General features: G+C 35.0%; 2 long non-coding RNA genes across 14 annotated transcripts in view; both read left to right on the top strand.

Moving 5' to 3' along the window:
* LOC147844026 (uncharacterized) overlaps nucleotides 1-22,273 on the top strand; it is a 197,511-nt gene that overhangs the window by 52,705 nt on the left and 122,533 nt on the right. The window lies entirely within an intron of this gene.
* Nucleotides 3,605-6,957, top strand: LOC147844027 (uncharacterized). The gene is made up of 2 exons (XR_015491352.1): nucleotides 3,605-5,123; nucleotides 6,342-6,957. It is a non-coding gene; the product is annotated as an uncharacterized LOC147844027 (long non-coding RNA).

Below are 22,273 nucleotides of genomic sequence, written 5' to 3'. Positions count from 1 at the left end.
GCTCCTGTGACAAAAACAACGAGTGAACATGAGGACAGTAGCACGGTGACAGCATGACAGTCTCCTTAAACTATTACTTTAACACATTTGTGCCCAATAATGGGTTTTATTCCTGTATCGTGATCGCGAATGAATCTTTTTAACCGGATCTTAAGTGAACCGGTTGAATGAGTTCACCCAAACGAACTGAATCATTTAAAACGATTAGCGTCTCCAGTAAGCACTTATCCACAAACTACTTACTTTTTAACAAGCCTAATACCCCCTTCTGACTCTAAATAATCCAATATATACTCTCATTCAGTAAATAGAACAGTAACGTTACACTGAGATCAAATTTGAGAAGCAGTGAACCATTAATACTGCGCTTGCGTGATTCAGTAAACCGAACACAAACAGTACATGACAGCCTGCTGTGACTGAACTAAACTTGAACAACAGCACTGTGGGTAAACCGAGGGCTTAAGTGAGAGGATCTGGTAAAAAAAAACGTAAGTTTATTTCATAACAGAAAATCGTGATGGAATTTAAATAAGTGAATGATGCTTCAGTTGGGTTGCAAAACTTTACTGTTAGACATTTTTCAGATTATGGTGATGTTTTAACTGCCTGAAATGACTATTGCTGACTACATAATTTTGGTATGTTGAGTCCTAACATCCGCCCTAAATATCTGAACTTCCCAACACTACTGTGTATCTAATCTCAGAGCAGCCTTGCACACATATTGTAGGCTGCTGTCTTGTGGGCTGTTGTATTTGAGTTTGAGTATGGGTATGGTATTGGTAGATGATAGTGTTCATGTATCCTCTAAACACAGGTTTCAAAAAATGTATGGCTGAGTTTTTATTATACAATATTTATTCTATTGATTTTGAATCTTGCACCTAACAAATATTCTTATTTAGAAAAAACCTAAAACTAATACTGAAACTAATAAAAACTAAACTAAAACAAAGTCATGTCAAAATATAGAAACTAATAAAAACTAGTAAATTTGCCTCTAAAAACTTATTAAAACTAGCTGAATTTGAAAACAAAAAGTCAAAACGAAACCAAAACTAAAACTAATAAAGAATCCAAAACTATTATACCCTTGGTATGCAAACATGCATACATGTGAAACTTTCATCCTAAAATTACATTTAAATCACTTGTGCTCAATGTATAATGTGCACATACAATTGGCAGTATATTTCTTCAGTTTCAATAACAACTACAGACAAATGTACATTGAGAGAAATCTTAAGCACGGTGGGGACGCCATTAGAGCAGGATTGAAATAATATCAAATGCTCCTAATAACAACAGGCATTCCTAAAACCACTTATTGTAGCGAGACTAATTAAACTTCTATTATATGTAAAAGAATACCAAACCCTTATAAATCAGCTTAGGCCACTTGTAATTGTTTTAAATGGAAAAGAAAGGTGCTGCTTGAAACAGTCTGACATTAAACATAAAATCATGACAGAATTTAGCTTTAGGAAAAAGAATGCAGTAGATCATATAAAGATGACTTCTCTATCATTACTTATTAATTTATCTTTACCGTACTAAGACTCTCTTTTTGGTTTAAAACACAAAAGGATTTTATTTTTGTTCTTGTAATGTTGTTTGTAGTTCTACTCACATGTCACCTACAAAATTGCATATGAGTATATTTCTTGTAAACTATGACAGATCATTTTTGGGCTATGCTATCCCTTAACATGTTACTGGTTCCACACTAAAGTGTGTTCTTGCCATATGACGTTACAGCAGTCTGTGGCTGGCTCTCAGTGATTTCAGTAAGAAGATGCAGATTTCACAAACTCATTCACCCCCCACAGTATAAGCAATCTCATTCTGACAATCCTCTCCCCAGTGACATCATCACTTTGAGTCTAGCCTCGGACCAGTGACGTGTCAGCAGGCAGCAACTTAAATTGTAAGCATTACTGTAAACTATTTTAGAAAATGTTGTGCTGAGATCAGTTTCTATACACTGTAAAAAAAAATGACAAAATATTTTTATGTGTAACTTAATATTTTTAGTTGATTTGAATGATAGAGAAAGTTCTAAACAAATTAAAAAAAAAAATTTAAGCATCAATATTTTTTTTTACTGTGCAATACATGCATGGGACTGAAATATGTATAAAAAAAATTAACTGAAGAAAAGGTTGTTACTTCTTACCATACTTATAAATAAAAAGCTTTCCAATGATTTCAAACCATTTAAATACATGCCAGAAAATGATTGTCCAGTTTCATAAACAAAAAAGACACAAGACCAGCATAATCTTCTAAATAGGTAAATTGATGCTGATGAGTTAAGTGAGATTAAAACATGTCCGTACTTTATTTGTTCTTCAAAACAATTTGTTAATTAAAAGTACTTCAGCCATGCAAACTCTTAAAAGAAAGTTGTCCAACTATGACTAAGTAAATCTTTCTACTGTTGATAAGTGTGGTCTTGTGAAGAAGTATTACCATTTTAACTCCTTTTTGGTTGCATAAAGTTATTTTTTGTGTGAACTTCATAAGTGCTGACTTCATAGGTGAAACCTAAATCATTGGATCGTATACGTATCTTACATTGTAATTAACATAACTGTGCATAAGCCCAAAAGTTTATCTTAAAATCAACACTAATAGCTACACTTATTGAGACATTGAAGCAAAAGTACAATATTTATTTTCAAATTTGCACAATATATGCATTTAATAAGACGTATAAATAAATAGATAAATAAATAATATTAATAGAGTAATGATAATAATAGATGAGCAAAAATAATAGAAATAATTCTGCGGGCAATATGTAAAGCAAGGCAAGGCAAGTTTATTTTTAATAGCACATTTCATACACAGTGGCAATTCAAAGTGCTTTACATAAACATGTATGTGAACACATTACAGCTTACATTTACATGTCAGCGATGACGAAGCTTAGGCCACCTATTTATTGGACTTGAATGCATTGATGGATTTTCTCTCTCTCTCTCTCTCTCTCTCTCTCTCTCTCTCTCTCTATATATATATATATATATATATATATATATATATATATATATATATATTAGATGTTTATTATGCTTTGTGGTGTGTTTGCATTTTATATAGTTGTCCATGTAAATGTTGCTTTAGGTTTTTCAGTGGGTACAGAAAGTTTTCAGACCGCCTTAAAATTTTCAGTCTTTTTTAGATTGCAGCCATTTGCTAAAAGCATTTAAGTTGGTGGACGGCTATTTTTGGTTTCTCTTGAGATGCTCAATTGGGTTTTATGCAGGGCTCTTGCTGGGCCATTCAATAACAGTCACAGTTGTTGTCGAGCCACTCCTTCTTTATTTTAGCTGTCTGCTTAGGGTCATTGTCGTGTTGTAAGGTAAAACTTTGGCCATCTTTGAGGTCCTGAGCACTAATGTCCTGAGCACTACTTATCTGGATTCATAAATGATACAAAATATTGTACAAACCTCTCATTTTTATTCTTTATCAGCACATGTAACGTTAACATCTTGTTAAACGTAATTCCATCATTCTGAGTTCAGTTTGTTCACATTGTAGTTGCTGATAGAATTATTTGCTCCTTTTTTTATCTTCTCCTTTGTTTTTTTTTGTCCGTTTAAAGGATCGGATGTCAGAAGCAGTTCAATAATCACTCACACGTTATTATTGTTATTATCATTATAATAATAATAATCATTATTATTATATCAGTTCAAAAAGTTTGTTATTTCAAATATAGACGCTCTCTGGTGAAAGTGAAACCACTCACTCTTTAGACAGCCTAGTAAACAACAACAGGACAGTACAACATGTTTATCTTTTTGGCTTTGCGGCTGGTCTTCAAGAAGACAACAACGTTTGTTTGTCGTTCAGCTGCGCGTCTAGCTTCACCTTTTGTTGTGCTACAGTTATACGGTACGGTTCTCTTTTAGGTACCTTTTGACAGTGGAAACTAGAGTTGGGCCGATAGACGATGCCATCTTGCATCACTGATGGCCAATAGACAACACGATGACTGCAATATAACTGAGTGAAAAATGTAAGAGGGTCTGAATGCTTTACGTACTTAATGTACTGTATGTTCTAAATGACATGGTAATAAAAATATACCTGTAAATAATTACAGCTATAAAGCTCAATTTTATTATTGGGGGTGCAGTCGCAAATAAAGATACTCTGCTTTTTATGTAAATCAACCCAAGTTTTCTGGTCATTTTGATGAAGTCTATATAGTTTAGAGCAAAACTGTTTTTTACTAAACCGTTTATGCTTGGCTTTCTGCTCAGAAGAGGAAAAAAGAAAGAGAAGGCAAAGATGGAAAAGTTTTCAGTCTTCTCTGTAGCTCTTCGTATTAGACAGAAGGGGAAAAAGAGAAATGCAAGCAAAGAAACGAGGGAGGGAGAGCAAGCAGAGGGAAGTGGAACGATGTGTGTGTGTGTGTGTGTGTGTGTGTGTGTGTGTGTGTGTGTGTGTGTGTGCGTGCGCATGATGAGTGAGGCATTTTGTGGCATCTGCTTTTGTCCGGTTCTCTCACTAGATGCTGCTAGCTTGCCCCTTTTGCTCTGCTTGCTGAGCTGAATTCTTTTAACCGTATCTGTATGGTGGACATTCAGACTCCCTGTTCCAGTATAAACAAAAAATCAGCATTTTAGCCCATTCCACCCAAAGTTCTTACCTTTAGAATATTTCACATTACATGGTAAAGGAGTTGGGTAAAAAAAAAAAGTTCAGCCATCACAACACTCAGCCCATTCTAGTCATTCTAGATCTGTATGTTTTGACAACCAATCTTTACATCAGAGAAGGAGAGAGGCTCAAGAGTAAATGCATTTTTAACGGATAGACTATGAAGTGTCTGTATAGCACTCCCCTAATGGTCTCGGAGAGCATTACCTGGTGCTGTGAAATATTGGCAGAAGAGAGATGGAGGGAGAGATTGTGTAGGGCAATCTCTGTCAGTAGTCTTTCTCTCCACCTTTTGGTGTAAAGGGGGAACGGTGCTGGAGAATGAGTGACTAGAATAATGAGCTTCGTACTCACCCACACACTCACACTCTCTTGCACCGTCACTGGCAAAAAGTACATATATGCTAATTTAATGTTTTTAGATAAACATCTGTAATTGATGGGTAACACTTTATAATAACTACACACTATAAATCATTTATTAAGCATTAGCAAATAGTGAATTCATTATCTGTTAAGCATTAACTCTACATTAATAATTGTTAGTAAGCAGTTTATAACTGCAGCTACAAATGCTGTATTCTTGACTTATAAGCAGCTATATAATGTGCTTAATAATTGTATTTTCATACTCTGTTAATGATTTATTTTTCATTACTAAATTAAGTATCGAATTATTTACAAAATGTTTATATTTAAGAGTAGTTGAGGGTTTTCAGGACCATTCAGAATGAGTTAGTAAAGGATTAATAAACTATTGAAATCAACATTTATATGTCTTATTTTTCAGGCATATACTAATAGTTAACTAATATGTTAGTAAAGGCTTTATTAACTCAACTTCATGCAGTTTTGTGACCTAATCTAAAGTGAGGACTATTCATGCTTTATAAATGCCTTATAAATGACTATTAAAGGCTCAGAATCAAATGAACGATAATCTGTAAAATCTTTCTAAAAAGTAAAATACTGTAAAGTTTAAACATTGCAAAATAACAGGATTGTCAAAATATGACATCCAACTGGATAAAACAACAACAATATAATCATTTAACATTATAATAAGATGCAATGTTTAAACTCTACAGTGATTCTATTTTAGATAAGATTGCAAAGATAAATTTTTCATTTGAAGTACAGTTTCATTTGTGTATCTTTAAATGAAGAGAAATTAATAATGTCTTTTTTTCCTGTTTAGAATTTAACTGAGCCTTTATTTGTCATTTATAAGGGATTTATAATGCATGAATAGTCCTCACTTTAGATTAGGTCACAAAACTGCATGAAGTTGAGTTAATAAAGCATTTATTAACATAGATAGTAACCATTAGTATATGCCTGAATAATAAGACATATAAATGTTGATTTCAATAGTTTATTAATCATTTACTAACTCATATTGAATGATCCTAAAAACCCTCAACTACTCTTAAAAACAAACATTTTGTAAATAATTTGATACTTAATTTAGTAATGAAAAATAAATCGTTAACAGAGTATGAAAATACAATTATTAAGCACATTATATAGCTGCTTATAAGTCAAGAATACAGCATTTGTAGCTGCAGTTATAAACTGCTTACTAACAATTATTAATGTAGAGTTAATGCTTAACAGATAATGAATTCACTATTTGCTAATGCTTAATAAATGATTTATAGTGTGTAGTTATTTTAAAGTGTTACCGAAATATTACAACTTTTTATTGCATAAATTAGTTTTACTTGAATAGCATTTAATTGTAGGTTGTTATTTTGGTTACCTCTTTACATATTGTGTACTGTACATGTTCACTTGCAGTAATTATAGTATTAGTAGGCTGTCGCTTTAATATCTGCGCAACATTTTCTACTAACCGAAACCTAGTTGACATGGGGTTTCAAGGTTATTTCTGGACAAAAAAGGGAACTATCAAAATAAAATGTAACCTAAATATATTATACGGTTGACTTTTTTTGTGAGAGAACAAAAAATATTATTTAGGTTTTACAAGATTCATCCTCTTTCCTCACTTTAAATCTCAAGTGTTTTCTCTGTACTTTCCCACTTTTCATTCTGAGAAATTCTCTTTCAGTGTGTACGCTCATTTCTTCCAGTCAGCACTGGGAAGAAAGCACACCATTGCTGTTCAAAAGCATTACAGCTAAAGAACATGTGACAGAGGATATACGGTAAATGCTTACAACAGCAAAGGACAAGGCAGTGGAAACTACACTTTTAGTCACAAAGAGTTTGTGATGTCAGTGGAGATTTATGAAAATAAAGTTTTGCCTTTTATTTTTTTTATTTTTGCCTTTATTTTAAATTTTAAAAACTTTTATTATTAAAATGAATTCAACAAAAAAGGGTTGAATGAAAGAACATTGTAAAATCAACACAAAAAAATGATCCATTTAGTGTAATTCATTTAAAAGAAATTAATCATATCGGACATTTAAATGTAAGTACATAGTAGTGGATGACAATATTCATTAATTTTTTCGGCCCTTCATCAATCAGGGATTACCACAGCGGAATGACCCGCTGATTTTTCTATCCACTGCACCACCACACTGCCCGGATGACAATATTATAATACAATATTGTTTAATCATAAAGTTTATCTAAATTTTTTGATCGATTCATTCATTAATTTTCTTGTCGGCTTATTCCCTTTATTAATCTGGGGTCGCCACAGCGGAATGAACCGCCAACTTATCCAGCACATTTTTACGCAGCGGATGCCCTTCCAGCCGCAACCCATCTCTGGGAAACATCCACACACACACACATTCTCACACACACAAACACACACACACACACACACACACACACACACACACACACACACACACACACACACACACACACTACAGACAATTTAGCTTACCCAATTCACCTTTATGTCTTTGGACTGTGGGGGAAACCAGAGCACCCGGAGGAAACCCATGCAAACGCAGGGAGAACATGCAAACGCCACACAGAAACAGCAACTGAGCTGAGGATCGAACCAGCAACCCTGCGACCTTCTCACTTACTTCTTACCCAGCGACTACCTACTGCGCCACTGCGTCGCCAAATTTTTTGATAACACAATAAAAACTTTTATTGTTGTATAAGTTTAATTTTATAAACTTAATAAAGTTCTAATTAAGGTTTTTAAAATGAAGTTTTTTTTATTAAAACAAAGGTTTTGAATTAATATGAATTTTAAAAGAAAAGCATTCATTTCAATTTGATAAAATTGTATTATTAACTACTACATGATACTAAAGAACTTTATTGTGTAAATAACATATTATTAGATTAACTTTGACTATAGTCTGTTTAAAAATGAATACATTTAAACTGAATTAAATACTTCCAATTCACACTGTAGATTGAACTAGAAATCTTTAAATGGTACAAATACGAATTCAAAACAAATGTGTCAATCATTTGTTAGTATATGAACTTTTAAAATATCAAAAATAATCATTTTATGCCTGCCGGTATATTGCAGCAGTGTTGATTATGCACCCTGATTCTAACACATGTAATGTGTGGATTAATTATATATCTTAATCATCCTTTGAATTGTCATGTAGGTTGCATGAGAACATAATTTATTACTTAGATGTTGTTTGAACACAAACAAAGAATTCACACAAAACACTAGTTAACGTTTTCTTTTGCAATGGACAAATAGATATATATTTTTAAAACCCATCTTGGTGAAAATAACACAGTTGGTTATTCTTTAAGTAAACAAAGAATTGAGAAAGAAAATGTGTGGATCGGTATATTGAGTCTCTGCATTAGCACTTAAAGTGATGCCATCTTTTAATCAAACAACCAAACAGAAAATCAATCACTTCTCTTGACTGAAATAGTTCTGCATTAAGTATTAATTTATATTTTGCAACTAAATTTAAATCATGTAATCTGTGCCAAGGATACAGTGTATATAATGTCAGTTTAAATGTGTATAAAGTATTTGTAGTCTTTGCATTGTCGTCATGGAATACTAATATCAAGATAGGCAGCATGTTTATTATTTCTTGTACTTTGAGTCATGTCTAGGTTGTTAAAGCTACAAGAGTTCCCAACCCTTGTAGCTTCAACAGGCCTTCCTTTTTATAGTCTCTAATCACGAGCTGAGAGATTAAACCAGCTGTGTTTAACTAGGGAGACATTTAAAATGCTGGACTTAAAGTTTTCCACTACAACATTGGATTTCTGTAAACTGGAAAAAAATTAGAAGAAAAGAAAGATGTAGCACATAGACATCTATGACTGATTTTTAATACTTAATGTGAAAGCATTAAAAAAAGGGGGAAGAAGGGAAGGTTGGGTTAAAAGAATTTGAATCCTATAATACAAGGTTTGAACTTGTTTTGGTGTATGTTTTTGCTTTTGTTGTTTTTTCATGAATATATCTGGCAACACTGCATTGCTTAAACTTAAAATGATATGCAGCAATTAAAAACTAGCATGTGTATAGTGTGTTGCTGAGAAAACCACATTCATTAAGACAATTGTAATGATCATCATAATATTATCTGTATGAAACTGTCAAATGCTGTCAAAACAGTAGCATAATAATCCTCGTACAACTCATCTGTTGAACAACAGAAATAAAACACTGGCCAGGTTGAACACTATGCTATTTTATCAAGTTTAGAAGTTTACTAAGCATTTACAGACAAAGTCATGCTAAACCTCGTAAGCATTCAAATAGAGCATATAACTGATTCTTTGTTATTCGCACACCAACAAAAAATTAAATTTTGCTGCATAAAACAAAGATAAAGGGCCCTATTTTAACCATCTAAAGTCTAAAGCGCAAGGCGCAAAAGCATTAAGCATTAAGCATTTTGAATCCACTTTTACTATTTTAAGGATGGGAAAATAGTCTTTGCGCTGGAGTGTATGGTCTTACCAACACAATCTCATGGCAATTCGTAACTTTTTGATTTAGTGTCTAATTCGTATGAATTCGTACGATCTAATTCAAACAATTTAGTACGATTTGCTCATACCCCAATGACAGTTGGGTTTAGGGGTGGGGTTGGGTGCCACGCCTCCTTTTTAAAATTGTACAATTTTGTACGACTGAACTCGTATGAATTCATACGAATTAGCCACTAAACTGGCAAAACGTAAAATACTTACTTTTTCTCGTGAGATCAGGCTGGTCTTTTGCTTATTTTTTTATGAGTTTTGGGCGTGTTTTGAGTATAACATGCATTAAACCAATCAGAGTCTCATCTCCCTTTAAGAGTCAGTTGTGTCGGGCCATGGCACATTTGCTATTTACATGGCGATTTTGTAAGTAGAAAGTAGAGAGCGCTTCACTAGCGAGAAAACAGCTAAACAGACCATCTGCACAAGGATAAAGAACGAGTATCCTCCATTCAGCCTCTTTGCTTTCTTCTTACTTTTACTTTTACTCTTTACTTTGCTTCTTTACATTCGTGGAGTAAGGAAACCTTGTAAATTCACTCCACTGAAAACATCCATTAACCAACATATTTAATTTCGTATTTCATGTGTTAAGCGCAAAGATCTGTTTCAAAACTATTTCTAATTTTAGTTCTAATTTCCAGCAAACAAATAAATGAACGGTAAAAGTGTTTCCATCGCAGTTTACGCGCATCTTTTCTTATCGAATAAAAAGTTTATCCTACCCAGTTAGACGCATAAGTTTTTTATGCACATTTTCAAAGTTTATGCGCATCATGGCGTTTACATCAACTGTTTTTTTTATGCGCATTTGCAAATGGGGTTTGCAGGGATTAATTTTGTGCTGTTAAGTCCTGAAAATGTGTTGAAGGAACCAGTGGCGTCCTATTTATTGTACCTCCTTTACTATTTGATTTAATTAAACTTTATTGACTGCAGTTCTAAACCAGGACAAAGGAACTTGTGCACAGCATTAGTGGTAAAAATGGTTTTATAGCGAGACAGAAGTTGTCAGGTAAATCCATGAGAGAAAGAAAGCGGGAGTTATTCTGTACCATGTTAATCTGGTAGATTGAGTAAATCTCACAGCCATCTGGACCTCAGAGTGCAGTCACGATAGTCTCTCTCGCACGCTCTTTTTCTCTGGCTCTCTCTCGGTATGATGTAATATTCTCCTATAAGCCGAGCTCACATCACTTCCTCTTTTGCAGCTGTTCTCATAACAGTAATTCTTTAACACTAATGACGAGATTATAATGTTCGCTGTTTCTCATCTTCCAATCGAGGGCCCATGGCTTGACATTGTTATGTAATGATCATGTCTCCATTACGGCCCTGCTGTTTGCACTATGACCAATTCAGTTCACCTGCCATAGGAACCACTCATACTAAAACTTGAAAATAAGGACCATCATATCTAACTTCTAAATTCATCTCTGAAGTAAAACGTTCGATGATGGTGGAGTAGATCAGTGTGGAATGAGAGCAAAGTAAAACATCGAGCTTGCACAATGTCAAAAAATAAATCAGCTAATTCTACTATTTTTGTTTATAGTTGAGATTTTTGGCTTTATTTAAAATAGTTTTAAATCAATACACAGCTTAAATGATTTCAGGTGAATTAAGACAGTTTATCATCATTTTTTATTTCATGAAAGAGTGTATTGAATATTATAAAGTAATATAGAGCAGGAATATTTTGGTTAAATGGTTCAGAGTTGACAGAGCAAGTGCCAAAATGTCAATAATATGGATCCCAGGTGGCGCAGTAGGTAGTGCTGTCGCCTCACTGCAAAAAGGTTGCTGGTTTGAGCCTCGGTTGGGTGAGTTGGCGCTTCTTTGTGAAGTTTGCATGTCCTCCCCGTGTTTGCGTGGGTTTCCTCTGGGTGCTCCGGTTTCCCCTACAGTCCAAACACGTGCGGTACAGGTTAATTGGGTAGGCTAATTTGTCCGTAGTGTATGAGTGTGTATAGATATTTCCCAGAGATGGGTTGCAGCTGGAAGGGCATCCACTGCGTAAAACATGTGCTGGATAAGTTGTCGGTTCAATCTGTTGTGGCGACCCCAGATTAATAAAGGGAATAAGCCGAAAAGAAAATGAATGAATGAACATCTTTGTAAGTTTGAAATTTCGAAAGTTCGAAGTTCGAAAAAATTTAAGTTGGCATACCCTGCCATACAGGAGCATTTCGGTGTCAGAATGCAGTTGTTTTGCTTGTTGATGATTACCCAGGCCTTGTACAGATTGACCTCGGTTTTTAGCACTACAAAGTTTTGAATCCGGTAGTCAGAGAAGATTATTTCTTGCACATGACCACACAGAACAAAATTGTAGGCATCCAAAGACTTGTAGGCCTTTAACTTCTCTCTTGTCAAATCACTAGGAGTTTGAATGAGATAGTTGTAAATTTGGGGGTGGATGCTTGGCTATTTCGTCTTATCCAATATCCAATGGGAGGGGGCTATTGCAAATGGACCTGTCAGACGAACGCTGCTCAGTTTAACGTTAATTTTGCTGAATAACTGTGCTTATCACTAGGTGACAAGCTGTTATAATACGTTGAAAGCATTATGTAAATAATATATAAAATATGTAATCAAAAAAATCATCTCTAATACATCAACAAACTCTGTACCGTATCGGATGTCATTCCCTCGCTGTAAATGCTAGCGCTCCCGTTTTTTTCTGCAATCTTGCTGCACGTGCATCCTGAATGTTTACCAACTGGTAATTCATCTGTTGGTGACCTTTTTCTTCAGTACACTTTAAAAAATCGATTTGTGTTGAAGAACTTGAAGAAATTAAGTTAACTTTTTAGTTTTTACAAATTTAATTGCATTGAACATTAAACAATTAAGGTATTAAGTTGTTAAGTTTTTTGCTAAAATTTATCATTATACATTATACCAGTGATTATTCTTGCAAATCATATCAGTGTGCGAGAATTGCAAATTCGTCTGAGAGTGTGTATGGTCCTGTTTAGTGTATTTGTGTTTAACAATGTTTTCCTCTTCGTTTAACCCTCATTTAATACATAATATAGGATGCAATTCAGCTCTTGCCATTACATTATCAATTTAATAAAATTTTTATCTCAATTATTATGTATAATTTATAATTACTGTAATTTAAAGTACTTCTAATATCATTACTGTTACTGTAAAGAAAGCAGAATTCTTCAAAACAACAGCAATAATAATGGTAAAATATTCAGATTAATTGACCTACTTAAGTAAGAGCCCATCAAACAGTGAAGGTTATGTCTGTCAGGATCACAGTGAGAAGTGGAGACTTAATAATTTATGATTTGGGATGTGCCTTTTCTCTTCTCTGTTTGGGGAGGGGGCTTCAAGTAAATATCTGAGTTTATCAATGTTTCATGAGCTCTCTATTGCTCTACTTCAGCTTCTATGAGGAATAGACCTACAACAAGCTCCATCTACTACGACACCTAAGAAAAATAACTGAATCTTGACACGTTTTTTTGTGCTTGTTCTTTTTCTTGTTCGTATTCCATTTTACGCTACTTCTTCATTTGGGTTTGTTTTTGATTTTTTGCTTCCTTTTTCTGTCTTCCCTTGCGAAATTTTCTCCCTTGAACTTTTCTCTGGTTCGTGACACTTCCCTCGCAAAACAGTAGCAGTAAAGTACAAAATAGCTTTGGTTAGTTCTTATCAGAAGAGACGCTGCACCACTGGAGCCGCTCCATTCCACTGCTTAACTGAATGATGACACACTCCGGTTGATGGGAATAAGGCTGTGCAGTGATGATGAGGTCATTCTCACATGCTTCTTCAGTGATGATGAGCAAACATGTGATCATCACGCTGCTCACTGAGCTCACACAACCTGGTCAGATGTTTCCTTTCTGGTATTCCCTACATAGATTTGAGGAGACATTTGAGTGGTAGTTTACAAACCTGTACAGTTCCTCTTAAAGGAAAAGTTCCCCAAAAAAATCCTGTCAAAGTTTTTTTGTTTGGATAAATATTATGTATAAAACAGAAGTCAATACTTATGATAATTTTTGGGTAACATCATTTTAAATATTTGCGTTTGTGTTAAAGGAAAGAAAGTCACACAGGCTTGTATTTATATTTTGGATGACCAGATCCGATCACGAAATCAGAAATCGGGCCTGATCATGAGGTTTCAGACTCGATCGGAATTAGGACTCGACTATATAGGTATATTCATTACTTTTTTAAAAACGTCTATAGTTATGCAGTGGCACAGAGTTAGACCTCTTTCTTGACTTCACACAGAAACAGCAACTCGTGCGGCATGACATCACTTTATTGTAGAGATTGGTAAAATGCCAGCAAAGTAGAACACGGAAGCAGCTTGAAGCAGAAAGCGTGAGTATGTCTGCGGTCCGCAGGTATTATAATGTTGATGATGACGACTTCGCCATTGCCATCATTGTGAGATATGTTATCTTAGTATTGCAAGAGGTGGAAAGGACAAGGCTAGATTTAACAGAACTACGTAATAAGACATTTAAAAAACAAACGTAAAACCTCGATTTGAAATGCTGTCTTGCCACTATTTCACAGAGAAAGCTCTGCCAGCTCTTTATAAAAATATTTCTGAAGTACTTCTTGTCCTGTTATAAGATGTACCCCATGTTTCGTTCACTTCGTTCGTAGTTGTGTCTTGTGTCTCTACTAAGCCTTACCGCACAATGGATTGACTCCATCCTGGATCTGTGTCTTTACTCTTCTTAAGTCTTTTTTTTTTTTTTTTTGTATATTAGAAGTATCGGATCAGATTTTGTTGTTAGTAGATTCTCAAAATCAAATGACTCGGACTCGAAGGAAAAAAAAAACACTGGTCTCATGGTTCTATTTAGTTATAGTTATGTCATTGATTCGGTTTAATTTGATATCTTGGTGCATTGATGATGCTTTCCATATATTTTTTATTTACAAATTTTTACTTAAATACAAGCAGTCTGATGTATGAACTGTACCTTTAATTTTACCTGCTCGAAGAAAACTCAAGAATAGGTATGCAATGATTATAGATTTTGGTTGTATGATTAAAATCTGAGAAATAATCACAGTTTTATGATTATCACAATTATTATGCATTCAATAAATTTAAAACACTACTAGTTTAGAAAAAATCACATGAAAACTCCTTATTTTTTAAAGTGTTATTTAAAAAAGTAACTAAGTACTGCTCAGTAAGTACTGCTCAGTAACTAAATAATACAACACAAATTAATAATAAAAAACAAATAATAGTCCATTTCTCTTTGGACTTAATAATAAGTTTGGACTTAAATATAAATGATATTTTTGGCATTTTAACATAAGCAATAATTTTACACTGAAAATAAATGACAGAACAATGAATAAATAAAAAAATAGTATTTGTCTATACTATATTAGCTAAGCATCTTTCTTTTAAAGAAAAAAAAATGTAGACAAAGACTGCTGAACCTCTGTCTCAGTGGCACTTTTGATCAACTATATTATGGACTTGTTTGGTAATTTCATTTAGTATTTTTTTTTTGTCTTTTGAGTAGAAATGTGTGTATTCCATACAAAGTAGGAAACTAAACGGTCATTTCTTGTCATGTGACTCATGGTGCGCTTATGCTGTTCTTTCAACTAGGTGTGCCTGGACAGCCTGATCACATTGTGCTGCATGCGCACCGTGCTCACATCACTCCCAACATGTCCCAAGAAAAGAAATAACGAAACTGCATGTGCAAAAGACGTAACATGCGAAAGACCCTTATTTAATAGCCTCAGCCATAGTTAATCTAGTGTGCATGCCTATTAGGCTGGGTGTACAGTTGGAATTTAAAACTAGCGCACAGTTGGCATAACTCTGTTTAGTTATACCAGTTTTTTTGCCTGCAGAAACACACTGTTGAGAAGCCATTATGATTAATAACCGTGAAGAATTAAAGCATGGTTAGTAGTAAAATTGGTTAATTGTTTATGGCAAAGTGATGACAAAAGTAACACAAAAATAAATAATAGTCGTGCTTGCTTTTTAAATGCTGTTGAACGAGTCCTTGAATGCCTATGATTGGCCATTGTGTTCACACTCTCACCAGAAAGGGCTGTGATTGGCTCTAATGCTCAGTGCTGTTCACTGAACATTGACGTAGACACTGAAGAACAGCTCTGGCTATCTATTAGCTGATCGAAAATAAATAAATAAAATCCATCAGCTGATTTATTAAAGATGCGATGGACAAAACGCGATCTGCAGAAACTCTACCAGCCAAAAGTGGAGAAGAAACTTTACCTCAAGAACATGCCACCAGGTCAAAGGGTACACAGTGAGAGAGGGAGAGATAGAGATATTGAGCTTTACAGCTTTAAATTCTAAAATAGGGAGTCCTGGGATGTGTACCTGCAGTACCAGTGAAAGACCATCCCAGCAGTTAATTGTGCACAATTGTCTACCTTTTAAGTGGCTGGAGCATTTTAATTACTCACGGTGACATCCCTCAATATAGTATGCTACCTCAAGAATTGTCTGCATCTTGGTGCATCGAAGAAACTATTCATTTTGAGACCCCTAATTTAATGAATGTTTTCTGTAAAGCATGGAAAAATGGATTATAGAATTAATATTAGTCAATGTAAAATTTAATTCAGCAGGACACATTCTAATATGCATGGGAAAAGTTTGTATTTAAGGCAGTAATACACATTCATTGTTTGACAGATTTAACTTCATACAGACAAAAGTGCATTTAATCACAATGTTATGTGAGCTCTTTTAGATATAAATTTATATTAAACAGATATATTAAACAAATTGGCCTGCAGTTTCACCATGAAAATGACATTTTTCCTATATATAAAAACGTCTGTCTAGTGTCTTGGGACAGAAACATGATATTATGTTATTATAAATTGTAACTGATCACGCTTTCAGACTAGTTATAGATTTACTTGGTCTTTAGTTTCATGTGTGAAGATGCCCTTTGCTGAAGCTAAGGCCAAATTTTACGTTTAAATTACCCACATTTTAGTCATTAAAATGACTTAAAAGGTCTCTACACTTTAAAATAGTTCTCACCCAGAATATTTGTGACAGTTTCACCTATCTCACCTCTCATGTGCTTGAATCTCTGCAGGAAACCAAATATCTTTCTCATGCGGTGTTAGGCTATTCAGCTGGGGCCTCATGTATCAACGCTGCGTACGCACAAAAACTTTGCGTACGCCAAGTTTCACGCTCAGAATCGCTCACGTTTGGATTTACTAACAATGAACTGAACGTGGGAATGTGCGCAGGTTCACGGCAGCTTTCTGGCAGGCGTACGCACATTTTTTGTGCGTGTCTGTTTTATTTCCATTGGCGACTCCTAGAGGCAGTTGTGTTAAATTCTTCTCTACAAAGTGTCTGATCCTTGCAATGGCAGCTGTATGAGACGGGTTCATATAGTAGGTATGTAAGATGTCCATACCATACAGTTGACCAGCTAAACATTAAAGCACAATTTGCAGCGGTCGCCTGTTTTCCCAATGTAATCTGAGCTATCTACTGCACGCACATTGCTATAAAGACACTATCTGAAGATGAATTTGCATGCGTGAATCAGAAACATTTCCATTCAATAAATGTGCAAATAAAATATGATGCACAAACTTATTGATGATTCCTACTTGTCTTTCTCGTGATAAATAGTGGGCAAAATCTGATATGTAGCGGGGAAAAAAAGAAGAAAGAAATCATCAGACGCTGGATTCGAACCGAGTGTGTGCTCGAACGTGTCAGTACATGATCATATGCTTCTTATGAGGTGCGCCACTGAGACTGCTAAGGGTACTGCAACATTTTACAGATATAAACCTATAAAGGTTTATACCTAAACACTATTTCTTTTTTAAATGCACTTAGTGCGATGTTCAGACCCAACTGTGTTAACCGCATCAGCTAAACTCTCCCACTCTATTTTTTTCTTTTGTTGTTAATTTCGGAGAACAAACTTGCAAATAACACCGCTTTTCTCCGGTCTACCTCCGAAAGCAGCACCTCCAATTCACATTCTGTTCAAAGTTTCTCTTTTTGCTTGATTTTGCCGTTGCTTTTTCGTTGGGTTTTCCCATTAGCATAGTCATTAGCATATTCATACGGGGGAGGAGGCAGGGAGGGGTTTTGTGCTCGTGCATGTTGCGCTCAGTTTCACGTTCATTCAGATGTACAAAAGAATATGCGTGAGATTCGGCGTACGCAGTGTTTCATACATCTGAATTTTTTTCTGCGTACGCACATTTACAGCTTTGTGCGTACGCAATGTTTTAGTAAGATTTCCAAGCAAGTCTTCGTACATGAGGCCCCTGGTCTTTTGCGAACCATTTAAAAGCCTGATACACTAAAAGCAAAATTACAGAACAACCTGGCGTGACATCATTTTGAACTAATTTAGGCCACAACTTGCTTTCATTACATTTTAGGAATTTGAAATAGCCATCTTTCCAGAAAGGTTTGCTCTGGCTGTAAACAGCTGAGAGGTTCCTCTGGCCTGTGGGGATTATGTTGCTCTGAGGCTCTGTGTTTTTGACAGATATTTTCTCAAGTTTATTTATTTTTATTTACTCTGTTGAGGTTTTAACATATAAACAAAAGCACAGAAAAGCTGATTATAGTACAAATTTACAACACTACATGTGTATAGTACAAACAAGTTATGATTTTCAATAAATAAGTAAATAAATTGACAGTTTTTTTAAGCTGAATGCTGTTTTTGGCTGCAGAATTGTACAGTGTGTGCTAACATATTCACAACCCTAAAATCAGATGCATTCTTATTTTCTTGCTGCCATACTTTTCTTTGTGTATTTATTTCGTTTATAAGAGAAATGTATGTGGGTGACACAGTGGCTCAGTGTTTAGCACTGTCGCCTCAAATCCTGCCTGGGCCAATTGGCATTTCTAAGTGGAGTTTGAATGTTCTCCATGTGTTTGTGTAGGTTTCCTCCAGGTGCTCATGACCTTAGATTGAACATGAGCTTAAAAAATCATGACCTTAGATTGAACATGTTAATGCTGACATAGCATCTTGGTTAAAGAGATCATACCAAAATGAACATTTAGTCAACCCTGAAAAAGGGTTCGATGCCTTTATGACTTTCTTTTTTTTTCTGTTGAACTCAAAATAATTTATTAAAAAAAGATGTTCGAAACCTGTAGTTAATATGGAAGTCAATGGTTACATGTTCCCAATGTTTTCTAAATAACTTAATTTGTGTACAAAAGAAAAAAACACAAATAGGTTTCTGACAAGTGCAGGGTGAGGCATAATTTCACATAAATGATTTTTTTAATGAACTATCCATTTAACATATTTTAGGGTATACATTGTTTCAGCCTGGCACACTGAGGCTTACACTGTGTCTTAACTACATGAGACCTGATACTGCAACACAACATAAAAGATATTTTCATCACATTATAAAAGGAGTTTTTGTCCTGACAATCCATGACAGCAATGCCTATCAAAGTTTCATTTTTTAAAAACAGCTTCTATTCTGTTTCTGATTGTCTGTGGTATTTAAATGTGAATATAATGTCACATCCAACATGATCTAATGGCAATTTGTAACCTTTGGATTTAGTGGCTAATTCGTATGAATAAATACAATCTCATTTGCACAACTTAGTACAATTTGCTCACCCCCCCAATGATGGTTGGGTTTTGGGGCAGAGTTTGGTGCCACGCCTCCATTTTAAATTTAGACATTTTCATATAAGTTCGTACGAACTAGCCAATAAACTGATAAAACGTAAAATAGTAACGTTTTCTTGTCAGCTAAGGCTGTCATATCGGGAGTGGACAGCCAAATTGCTGGTCAATGAAATGTAGTTGTGTTATGTGTTGTTAGGACAGTGTCAGCTGAAAAGTCCACATTTTAAAACCTGCTGTTGTCATTACTAAAGATATTAAGTTAATATAACTTGACATTACCTAAAATACCAACAAACTTAACTTACTCATTAGACTGCAAAAAACTTTTAATTAATATATATATATATATATATATATATATTTTTTTTTTTTTTAAACGATTCACAATGTCTCTGTTTAAAATGATTGGTTGCGCTTGAAATTCAGCCTCGACCATGGTGCTGATTGGTCGATACATGTTATATGACACAAGGTGGTCATTTTGCTTGTGATGCTGAATTTTGTTGTGGCTCAGCAGGACAGTCACTACTTGAACCCATCTGACGAAAGAGAAAAGTTAAATTAGTAAGTAGATACACGCAAGGGTGACACGATGGCTCAGTGGGTAGTACTGTTGCCTCACAACAAGGCATTTCTGTGTGGAGTTTGCTTGTTTTCCCTGTGTTAGTGTAGGTTTCCTCCGGTTCAAAGGCATGCGGTACAGGTGAATTTGGTAAGCTAAATTGTCCGACTGTATGTATGTATGTATGTCCTTGTTCTCCAGGTTGGGGGTTGAGGTTTGGGCTAACGACCCACCTCGTAAAAATGAGATGTTATAAAACGCCAACATAGTGTGGATAAATATCACCTTTAATATATAAAAGGCCCTGGGAGTAAGTAAAGTATATAAAAGCTGAAAAAATTGGGACGTTTAGCCTATCAGCCATTTTAAATGGTCTGTACTTAAACATTTAAGTCTTCTGTACTTACATTTTTAAAATTACAGATAACTTAAGTGTTTAAATTAATTCAATGAAGAGACCACATTTGGTGACTCAATTAATTGAGTTGTCGATTTCCCATTACTCAAACGAACTGAGGAAATCACTGTCCATCATTTGAGTAGCCTCAACTTATTAGGGTTTACAGTGTATACTTCTGTTGAGCATCTAATGCATTTAAACAGAAATAGCAAGAGCTGGCTTAAATTAACGATTCCAGTCTGATTGGCTGGCTTGATGTTTCACTCACATAGTCTTCCTGTCTAAGTGAGTTGTCGTTGATAGAAAAAACTGCAGTGAAGGCCAGAATTAATGGCACATGTCAGAAGTATGACTAACCTGGTTAGCAGTGTTACAGTTTAATTAAATGGCATAATACCTATTGCGATCAGTCAACATCTAAGCAGCGGAACAGTGCAAAGACAATTAGACGAAAGGTAGCTCAATTTCCGCTGAAGCAGGTTGATATTTTGAAAAGTAAATCAGCATTTTGATCACTAACTACTTTCTCTGATCCTGCAATTATTAGTTCTGCTCCCCACTCACCATCCTCTTTCACACTGGAGGAACAAACAAGTGTTTAATCATAGAGAGACCAACACAGAAGCCAAAAAAAAAAGAGAAAACACTATCATTTCACACAAAGTGGAGCTGTGTGGGAGCACAGCTAGACAGTTCATTCTTGGGTGAGAATCTCAGCTGTCGCACAGCACAGAAATGCGTAAGTGTAGAGGGAGCATTGAGCAATGAATGCAGGCCTGCTCTGTTTTGTTAAATTACTACACTGCACACTTTCAATTAGGCTGCGACCACATATACACTGCAGCTAAATACGGTTGTCACTCCTCTTCTGAGTGCTTGGTCGCATTCTGTAAACAATGAGTTTGGATATTTATGTGAAAAACACTGCATTCTGAAAATTTAGTCTAGTCAGGTTGTACAGTCTTTAGCAATTTGTGCATCACAGTGTTTTAAACCTCACTTAGTTTTAATGTACATTTCTGCAATGTCATTTTTATTCCTTTTCATTAGACTATATTAATCAGTTTTGTTAACTTTAACCGGACAGGGAATTTCTGTAAAATGAACTGGACATTTAGCATTGTAGTGGAGGAGTTAATATTAAAATATTTATTTATATAAAATATTAAAAAAATAATGTGTTATTTTACATTGTTTGGTTTTTTTGTTGAGCTTTGAAGATTTAAAATAATTGAACATACTGAAGTTTATGTGGTTACTATTTTGTTGAACAGTTTAGTAGGGATGAAGTGATTAACTGGTTTCACTATTAAACACGCTTTAATTCGTCACGGTTAATTAATCTTAAATTCTTCTCCACTTTGTGTTTCTGCACGAATCAAAACTGCAGCAACTACACAAAGTTTTTCCAACTGTGCGCTAGTTCGTACACTGAGACTAATAACCACGCACATTTGATTAACTATGACTGAGGCTATTAAACAAGGCAAGCTAGTGCAAGTTCATTATTTCCAATGGAGGGACGAGCACGCCATGCAACGCGCTCACACTTTTCAGGTGCACTGGTTAAGATAGGAGTTTTTGTGACCGCTGGAATTGCAAACGGCTGAAGTTTGAGGAAGCAGCATTGAAAAGTACACAGGTTTGAAAACCCACTTAAAGTTACAAAAATTGGCGCCGATGAGAGCGATCATGATATGACTTGCCAACCAAGATCAATCCAGTGTTTTCGGAGAGAGTGCTGAAAGACTTGAGTGATCAGCTGTTTAATGGCCCGTTTCTCGATGCATTGCATTCACTGCGTTTCAGCGCAAATATATGCTAAATGTAAAATCTAACAGTGTATAGATCTTTGCCAAAGAAGCTTGACTTTACTAAGTTTAAATTGAAACTTTGGCTCATGACAAACAGCAGTTTTGTACAGGCGGTCATCGAGAGAATGCTGCTCCGCGCCGCTCAATGGGCCGCCTGACTTACCTGCTTTTTTCCACAAACACAAAAAAAGGTAAATCAGCGCATAACAAGACCGAGCATTTAAAATGA

Source organism: Danio rerio, chromosome 5 (assembly GCF_052040795.2).
Source record: "Danio rerio strain M-AB ecotype USA chromosome 5, GRCz13ab, whole genome shotgun sequence".
Classification (NCBI taxonomy): Eukaryota; Metazoa; Chordata; class Actinopteri; order Cypriniformes; family Danionidae; genus Danio; species Danio rerio.
This window is presented reverse-complemented; position numbering and strand designations above follow the sequence as displayed.